We start from the raw sequence: 10510 nt of genomic DNA on the forward strand, positions 1-10510 counted from the left end.
GTTGGTTATTCAGATTAAAGGGGCTCATATCTTAAGTAAAAAACATATTGTAGGAGTTATTTGTATTCATTCTGATTCAAGGGGATTTTGTCATTTTTATATTCACTTTTGTGATTGCAGAAGTGATGTTCCAAAACTTTATTTATAACCCCAAATTTTACCTTCCAACAAATGTACACCTCAACAGATGGTAACTGCCTTGGTTGTGGCCACTTAAATTAAAATATATGCATGTGTACGCATGTGTGTCAATGAATATATGCCTATGGAATTTTACTTTGAAATCAGATCACTTGTCTATTAAAACTTAACCCCTTATGAAAAGGACTGAAATACCAGGTAGGAAGTGATTTTTATTAACCCTTAACAGTTAGATTTGACAATTTCTTTCATGTTTTTTAAAATTTTTCTTTGAATCTGTGATTTCAAATTCTACCTAGAGTTCTACCATGGAAACTTTGGGTCCAATATTTATATGTTATATCATCTTGCAGTCAAAGCTTTTTAAGACTTGTTTCTGCAGAGCTCCCTCTTCCTAAGTACTTCTTTTATATATGACCTGGCTTCTACTTAGGAAAGTGTTGTTTTTAGTTGGAAAAGTTTGCATATCGCTGCCAAGAACTCATGAATATTCCCATAATGTCTTCTGTTTCACCTCTAGGCCACCTAAATATATGTGTGTAGATGCATGATTCTTCCATAACACACACACGCAAACAGATTATGCTGCTAAGTCACTTCAGTCGTGTACAACTCTGTGTGACCCCATAGACGGAAGCCCACCGGGCTCCCCCTTCCCTGGGATTCTCCAGGCAAGAACACTGGAGTATAGCTGTTATTAAATCTTTAATTAAAGTAGTTGTTTGTTGTTGTTTAGTTGCTAAGTCATGTTGGACTCTGCAACCCCATGGACTGTAGCCTGCCAGACTCTTATGTCCATGAAATTCTACAGGCAAGAATATTGGAGTGGGTTGTCATTTCCATCTCCAGGGGATCTTCTCAACCCAAGGATTGAACCCAGATCTCTTACACTGGCAGGAGGATACTTTACCACTGAGTCCCTTGGGAAGCCCCCATCAAAGTAGTACTTAAGTTCTTTTATAATGAAAATTTGAATTTTCCTTTGATGCCTAAGATACCATATAAAGGATCATGTTATCTGATTCTAGATAACTCTGATTAGGTTTATGAAGATGGTCCACAGCAGGACCCACTTCATAGTAATGCAACCTACCCAGTCACAGAGCCCTAAATAACGTTTATTAATATTCTGTTGTCTCCAACTCAAAATTCATAATATTTTTTGAATGAGGGGCCCAGCATTTTCAATTTACAGTGCTGCTGCTGCTGCTAAGTCGCTTCAGTCGTGTCCGACTCTGTGTGAACCCATAGATGGCAGCCCACCAGGATCCCCCATCCCTGGGATTCTCCAGGCAAGAACACTGGAGTGGGTTGCCATTTCCTTCTCCAGTGCTTCAAAGTGAAAGTGAAGTCGCTCAGTTGTGTCCAACTCTTAGCAACCCCATGGACTGCAGCCTACCAGGCTCCTCCGCCCATGGGATTTTCTAGACAAGAGTACTGGAGTGGCTTGCCATTGCCTTCTCCATCATTTTACACTAGGCCCTGAAAATTATGTAGTTGGTTCTAGGCTCAGTTGGGCGTCCCCTGTAGCTCAGACAGTAAAGAATCTGACTGCAATGCAAAAAACCTGGGTTTGATTCCTGTAGATATGCTGGAGTAGGAAATGGAAACCCACTCCAGTATTCTTGCCTGAAGAATCCCAAGGACAGAGGAGATTGGCAGGCTCCAGTCCATGGCATCACACAGAGTTGGACAGGACTGAGTGACTAACACGTCACTTCACTTCTGGGCTCAGTACTTGACTTCTACTCAGCTGGAACTATAATTCCTGGTATAAGTTGATTTTCTAGAGGCAAAGTATTTAGCAGCAATGTTTCTCAATGGACTTTTGATTTCAGGAATCCAATGTTACATTAGCAAAGAAGTCACTAGTATTTTGGATTTGTACTAGTGTTTTATAATTGACTTTGACTTATACAGTAAAAATAAAGTTTATGCTTCTTCATATCTTTTAAAACTACTACATTTGTAGAAACACTATTTTATAGACAGACTCCCCACACTGCTCTTGTTTCTTCTACATATTTAAGAGTTATGATTAATTGCAACTGATATCTTAACAAATAGCAATATAATCAGTGTTTCAAAAGAGATAACTGAGCAATTTTCATGAGATTTAAATAAATCTCTTTTATTCAAACTAAAAATACACTGTGAAAATTGATATTGAATTTTGATCTTATAAGCTTTATTTATTCTTAAATTACCTTAAGTAAAACATAATATTTGAAAGATATGGATGGCTGTAATGCTGAAAATTTCTTTTTTGTATATGGAAAACTGATATATGATTGCTAGATATTGAGATCAATTTTAAGGTTCTATTTTTCTCTCAACCAACTTCTGAGTGAGATGGATTTGTTTCTTGGGAAATATGTGGTATAAGTCAACTAATACAGTACAAACCCACAGTGACTTTGTGTTTCCAATATTCTAAAGAATTCTAAGGGGTTCCAACAACTTCATTTTGATGGAGGTATAACTCCTTTAAAGTTTCAGTGAATAGTGATTGATGTGAACAGAAGTTAAGGTAATGTCAGTTACTTTGAATGACTACATTTATTCACAGACCCTTCTGATAAAACCCATCTCAAGCTAACAGGTAAAGGAAGTGATATGAAAGTGCTTTATAAGAACGTGCTATATGGTATTATTTTTTATTGGAGTATAATTGCTTTACAAAGCTGTGTTTGTTTCTGTTGTACAACAACATGAAACAACTAAATGTGTACATATATCCCTCCCTCTTGAAACTTCCTTTCACCCACTCCATCCCACCTTCTAGGTCACTACAGAGCACCAAGCTGAGCTCCTTGTGCTATTCAGCTGGTTCCCACTAGCTGTATACACATGGGAGTATATCTTACACATGGGCGTGTATATATGTCGGTGCTATTGTCTCAATTTGTCCCAATGCCCCTTTCCCAACCCTGTGTCCACATGTTCTTTCTGTCTGCATCTCTCTTCCTACCCTGCAAACAGTTTCATCTGTACCATCTTTCTAGATTCCCTACATATGTGTAAATCTATATGATAATTTTAGGAGTCAGTGTTTTATTTTATCCAAGTAAGGTGTTTATTTGGTTTTTGTTTGTTTATATGTCAAAGTTTTTAACATATGTTTTAAGGTCTATTTTCTATTCTCTATCAACAGCATGTTAGTCTCTCCCATATATAACAATTTTTCATTTTTGTTCTTCCACATATTTTTTTTCCTCTTCTTCCAGTGAGCTTCACCCTTTTAGCTAATTCATCTCCTGATGACTTTCCACACTTCCAAATTAATAATTTTTGCTCTCCCAGAAGAGAGGTAAAAGGCAGATGTTCTTTATTCATAAGACCATGATTCCCTTTGTTTTCTGTTTAGGAGGTTCAAATTAGCTATCACTCAGAGTTGATGCTAAACATTCCAAACAATACCCCTACATTAAGCAGAATTTTATTATCTTATTCTGTGTGACCTCTAATTGACCTTTCTGATATGCTCATTCTCAAGAAAGTGTTCCTTTTTAGAGGCATAAATTCTTTTGAGAATCTGATTAAAATAAGTCTTCTTTCTCATTTACAAATACTGCACATGATTTTGGGAGATGCATAACTCTGGAGGCCCATACATGAACCAAATAATATGAACACCTGCTCTAACTGATCAATTTCTCTGTTAAGGATATTTCACGGTGGATAGTTTTTCTAGAATTATTCACTTTTTGTCACCTATCTTTACTTTATACTCGGCTACCTTCTTTATTGCATCTTTGTTTTTTAAAAATGTCCCTTTCAGCCAATAACTTTTCTATTAAAATTGTCTGAACCTGTCTGAAGCATCGCAGTGATGCATAATTTTCAAGTTACATTTCTCTGATGTCATCTAAAAGGCCCTTAATTCTGAGCAAACTCTAGTTCTATTGAGTTTTATAAATGAAACAAAATAGATAAATTCATATTCAGCCAACGTGAAGTGAGTATATAGTATAGTACCTTATATCAGTTCAGTTCAGTCACTTAGTCGTGTCCGACTCTTTGTGACCCCATAAACCGCAGCATGCCAGGCCTCCCTGTCCATCCATCACCAACTCCCAGAGTTTACCCAAACTCATGTCCATTGAGTCAGTGATGCCATCCAACCATCACATCCTCTGTCGTCCCCTTCTCCTCCTGCCTTCAATCTTTCACAGCATCAGGGTCTTTTCAAATGAGTCAACTCTTCGCATCAGGTGGCCAAAGTATTGGAGTTTCAGCTTTAGCATCAGTCCTTCCAATGTACACCTAGAACTGATTACTTTTAGGATGGACTGGTTGGATCTCCTTGCAGTCCAAGGGACTCTCAAGAGTCTTCTCCAACACCACAGTTCAAAAGCATCAATTCTTCAGTGCTCAGCTTTTGTTATAGTCCAACTCTCACATCCATCCATGACCACTGGAAAAACCATAGCCTTGACTAGACAGATCTTTGTTGACAAAGTAATGTCTCTGTTTTTTAATATGCTGATTGCTCATAATAGGTTGGTGATAACTTTCCTTCCAAGGAGTAGGCATCTTTTAATTTCATGGCTACAGTCACCATCTGCAGTGATTTTGGAGCCAAAAAACAAAAACAAAAAACAGCCATTGTTTCCCCATCTATTTGCCATGAAATGCCTGGACCGGATGCCATCATCTTAGTTTTCTGAATGTTGAGCTTCAAGTCAACTTTTTCACTCTCCTCTTTCACTTTCATCAAGAGGCTCTTCAGTTCTTCACTTTCTGCCATAAGGGTGATGTCATCTGCATATCTGAGGTTATTGATATTTCTCCTGGAAATCTTGATTCCAGCTTGTGCTTCTTCCAGTCCAGTGTTTCTCATGATGTACTCTGCATATAACTTAAATAAGCAGGGTGACAATATACAGCCTTGATGTACTCCTTTCCTATTTGGAACCAGTCTGCTGTTCCAAGGCCAGTTCTAAATGTTGCTTCCTGACCTGCATACAGGTTTCTCAAGAGGTAGGTCAGGTGGTCTGGTATTCCCATCTCTTGAATAATTTTCCACAGTTTTTGGTGATCCACACAGTCAAAGGCTTTGGCATAGTCAATAAAGCAGAAATAGATGTTTTTCTGGAACTTTCTTGCTTTTTCGATGATCCAACGGATGTTGTTAATTTGATCTCTGGTTCCTCTGCCTTTTCTATACCAGCTTGAACATCTGGAAGTTCACAGTTCATGTATTGCTGAGGCCGGGCTTGGAGAATTTTGAGCATGACTTTACTAGCATCTGAGATGAGTGCAATTGTGTGGTACTTTGAGCATTCTTTGTCATTGCCTTTCTTTGTAATTGGAAGGAAAATTGACCTTTTCCAGTCCTGTGGCCACTGCTGAGTTTTCCGAACTTGCTGGCATATTGAGTGCAGCACTTTCACAGCATCATCTTTCAGGGTTTGAAATAGCTCAACTGGAATTCCATCACCTCCACTAGCTTTGTTCGTAGTGATGCTTCCTAAGGCCCACTTGTCTTCACATTCCCGGATGTCTGGCTCTAGGTGAGTGACCACACCATCATGATTATCTGGGTTGTGAAGATCTTTTTTGTACAGTTCTTCTGTGTATTCTTGCCACCTCTTCTTCATATCTTCAGCTTCTATTAGGTCCCTACCATTTCTGTCCTTTATTGAGCCCATCTTTGCATGAAATGTTCCCTTGGTATATCTAATTTTCTTGAAGAGAACTCTAATCTTTCTCATTCTATTGTTTTCCTCTATTTCTTTTCACTGATTGCTGAAGAAGGCTTTCCTATCTCTCCTTGCTATTCTTTCGAACTCTGTGTTCAAATGGGTATATCTTTCCTTTTCTCCTTTGCTTTTTGCTTCTCTTCTTTTCACAACTATTTGTAACCTTACATCAAAGGGAGTATAAAACTCAACCTGAAACGGTTTATCTCTAATAGTCACATTTATACTAATTAGTAATGCTGATATTTTTCATGACTGATATTAATTTAAGGGCTTCCCAGGTAGGACAGATTATCCACCTGCCAATGCAGGAGATGCAGGTTCGATCCCTGAGTGGGGAAGATCTCCTGGAGAAAGAAATGGCAACTGTTCCAGTATTCTTGCCTGGGAAATCCCATGGATAGAGGAGCCTGGTGGACTACAGTCCATGGTGTCACAGAAGAGTTGGACACAACTGAGATCATACATATAATATTATTATTTTCCCAATAACAGTGCTAAATATGTTATTACTATCTTTTTTCTTTACTGCCTCCTCCTCCTTCTATAACAAGTGACATAATTTCAAAGAGGTTAATTAAACCTTACTCAGTCACTACTAGAAAACTAATAGAAACTGGCTTCAAACACAGATTTCTGTGACTCCAGAGGCACATCACATCTTCTTTACCTCTTATTTACAATAGTAGGAGGGGAATGATAGGATCTATGAATTTATCCATTTATCCATCCACCCAGATACACATACAATTAGTAAGGCAGAAGAGAGAAAATGTATGAGATACATATGAGATTATGTGGGAATTAGGGGGAGCCAGGAAACACTTGGACTTTCTTCATGGAAAAAAAGGGCATTAGAAACATGCCGTGAATGATACCTAAAACTGAACAGGAAATAGTAGAGAAGAGTTGTGAAGGCTGAGGAACTTGTAGAAATGTATACATAGGGCATGATTGGCAGTTCTGCTTGGCTAGAGTAGAAAATGTGGAAAGTAGAATTAGGAGAGAAAATAAATGTTGGAAGGAGTTTTAGGCCAGATACCAGAGAACTTTGAATTCCAGGAATAGGGGTATGAACTTGTTTTAGCAGGAGTGAACAATGGAAGATTTTAAACAGAAAAAGGTCATCATCAGGACAGTGTTTGTACATGGCTCTGGTTGACAGGGAGCAGGGAGATTTGCCTTGTGTAGGGATGGAGATATGTGGTCATTCTTTTGGCCATATTTATCAAATTAAGACATAAATGATGACCTTCTCTCTGGAGAGAAGCCCTGTTATTGGAAAAATTATATAACTAATACAAAGAGAAACCTGACACTTCTCAGACTGTTCAGTGAGTTCTAGTCTTTTGTATAATGGCAGCTTCCACGTTCATTTCTGTTCCCTTTTTCTCTCATCTTTGTTTTTAATTCATTTTTGTAGGAACTGCATTCAGATGATTTTTTTTTAATATATAGGACCCTCTTCTGAGACATTACTTTGCCAACAAAGGTCCGTCTAGTCAAGGCTATGGTTTTTCCAGGTGTCATGTATGGATGTGAGAGTTGGACTATAAAGAAAGCTGAGTGCTAAAGAATTGATGCTTTTGAACTGTGGTGTTGGAGGAGACTCTGGAGAGTCCCTTGGACTGCAAGGAGATCCAACCAGTCCATCCAAAAGGAGATCAGTCCTGGGTGTTCATTGGAAGGACTGATGTTGAAGCTGAAATTCCAATACTTTGGCCACCTGATGTGAAGAGCTGACTCACTGGAAAAGACCCTGATGCTGGGAAAGATTGAGGGCAGGAGAAGAAGGGGATGACATAGGATGAGATGGTTGAATGGCATCACTGACTCAATGGACATGGGTTTGGGTGGACTCCAGGTGCTGGTGATGGGCAGGGAGGCCTGGTGTGCTGCAGTTCATGGGGTCGCAGAGTCGGACACAACTGAGCAACTGAACTGAACTGAACTTCTGCTGTTGTACTTTTGACACGGTTTCTCTTCCACTCACTTTATCACCCGCTGCTATGCTTCTATTCTTATGGTCCGAGATTTAAGAGTGTTGGTCCACATGTCAACTTCTCTTGGAAACAATAATATGCTTCATCATTGATTATTCTTACTTCTATGTACTCCTCTCTTCCTTCCTGATATCAGCCCACTTTCTACCATATATTTTCACCATCATATTCCATTTCTTCTCTGTGTGTTTCAGATTTCTTCATGAACTGTTGCACAATATGGGTGCCCTGATCTCTGTTGAGCCTTTATGTTTAAAGGATAGAATCCTGTTTAAGGGATAGAATCCCTGATTTCTGTTGAGCCTTCCTGTTTAAGGGACAGAGACTATGTGGGTAGGTGCAAGGGTTTAGGTCTACTGATGATTGTGCTGGTGTAAAGAAAGTACCTGTCCTGGCCAGAGATGGAAAGAGTTGATGGGTCCAAAAGTAGGATGCTCAGATTCTGTCAAAAATCAGGCAGGTCTGGACTACAGAATGAACAAGATCTTTAGGATCTTTAATGAGCATGAGTGCACAGGTAGTGATAAAGAAGAAATTTTAAAAAAAAATTTAAAAAGGGTAACAATAACCAACAAGCATAGTAGATGCTGAATGGTTTCCCAAGAGAGCTATAATTTATGTAGGGCTTCTTACTTGTTGATGGATCAGAGCTGCTTAAAGTTAAGTTTTGGGATTATCAGTCTTATTTATCTTGCTAAATTTCCCTGTCTCTTTCTTCTCTAGCTAGACTCAGGCATATCGTTCATCATTTGGGTAAAACACCACACTGGCATTATTTACAGATCTTGAAACATTTTCAGATGCTTCCTAGGGAATACATCTCCTTGGCAGATCCAGAAGAAAAAATTGTGTTTTCTCTAATCTAGATTTTCTGTAGCCAATGGTAACATGGTAACATAGATATCTCCATGATTTCTAGAAGAGTAGGTTATTACTTTCCTGTTCAAACTTGATTTTAATAAAGATGCTTATTTTATCAATGTGATTCACTATTCCTTCTCACATGTCCTTTCCCTTTCAAATTGTTTTTTGGACTATAGGGTTTAACACCTGGGCAATCATCTGAAAAATCTCATTCATGGAGTGAGAATTCATTGAATGGTTTCAAAGAGTGAACTATCATGAAATGGTACTGTATTATAAGGGGACAAATAATTCTATAAGTGTTTAATCCCTTACTTTTACACTCTGTCCCAGTATCTTAAGTCTCATTTCAGGCAAGAAGGAAAATGCAGATATACCAGGAAGAACTTGAAGTCTCTATGGTAGGAAACAGGTGTTAATAGAAACCATGACATTTTCTTAGACTTTATCAATCCCTTTATCAGAAATTAAAAGAAATGCTCAGAAACTGGATGACTTACCTATTTTACTTGTAAATGAGGTAATAAACTAGGCACATGAATCAAATAAGCAATAAATAACATGAACTGCATTAGCTAGTAGCTTTGGGGCCAAATGTACATAACTTCTCCCTCCACATGTGTTCTTTTCTTATTTGGCTTTCTTCAAGATGACATCCTTACTAATTCAGCAGCCTGACCACGAATCATGAAAATAGTTGGGGCCTCACAGGATGAGGCAATGAGGTCTACTTTTCCAAACAGATAAGATGGTGGAGCCATTGCCTGTTATCTTTATTAGTGAACTAAAGCCACATTTCCTGTAGTAACAGGCCTGATTAGGCCTAAAGGTATAAAACAGGAAGTTGAGGATTATGGTATACATAGTTCAGTTCAGTTCAGTCACTCAGTCGTGTCTGACATTTGGCGACCCCATAAACTGCAGCACACCAGGCCTCCCTGCCCATCACCAACTCACAGAGATTACTCAAACTCATGTCCATTGAGTCGGTGATGCCATCCAACCATCTCATCCTCTGTCATCCCCTTCTCCTTCTGCCTTCAATCTTTCCCAGCATCAGGGTCTTTTTCAATGAGTCAGTTCTTTGCATCAGGTGACCAAAGTATTGGATTTTCAGCTTCAACATCAGTCCATCCAATGAATATTCAGGACTGATTTCCTTTAGGATTGACTGGTTGGATCTCCTTGCAGTCCAAGGGACTCTCAAGAGTCTCCAACACCACAGTTCAAAAGCATCAATTCTTCCGTGCTCAGTTTTCTTTATAGTCCAACTCTCACATCCATACATGACTACTGGAAAAACCATAGCCTTGACGAGATGGACCTTTGTTGGCAAAGTAATGTCTCTGCTTTTTAATATGCTGTCTAGGTTGGTCATAACTTTTTCTCCAAGGAGTTAGCATCTTTTTATTTCATGTCTGCAGTCACCATCTACAGTGATTTTGGAGCCCCCCAAAATAAAGTATCTCATTGTTTCCATTCTTTCACCATCTACTTGAAATGAAGTGATGGGCCCAGATGCCATAATCTTAGTTTTCTGAATGTTGAGCTTTAAGCCAACTTTTTCACTCTCCTCTTTCACTTTCATCAAGAGGCTCTTTAGTTCTTCTTTGCTTTCTGCCATAAGGGGTCATCTGCAAATCTGAGGTTATTGATGTTTCTCCTGGCAATCTTGATTCCAGCTTGTGCTTCATTCTGTCCAGCGTTTCTCATGATGTACTCTGCATATACGTTAAATAAGCAAGGTGACAGTATACAGCCTTGATATACTCTTTCTCCTTTTCCTATTTGGAACCA

Source organism: Moschus berezovskii, chromosome 2, assembly GCF_049115385.1.
Source record: "Moschus berezovskii isolate FMDL1 chromosome 2, NW_MosBer_1.0, whole genome shotgun sequence".
Classification (NCBI taxonomy): Eukaryota; Metazoa; Chordata; class Mammalia; order Artiodactyla; family Moschidae; genus Moschus; species Moschus berezovskii.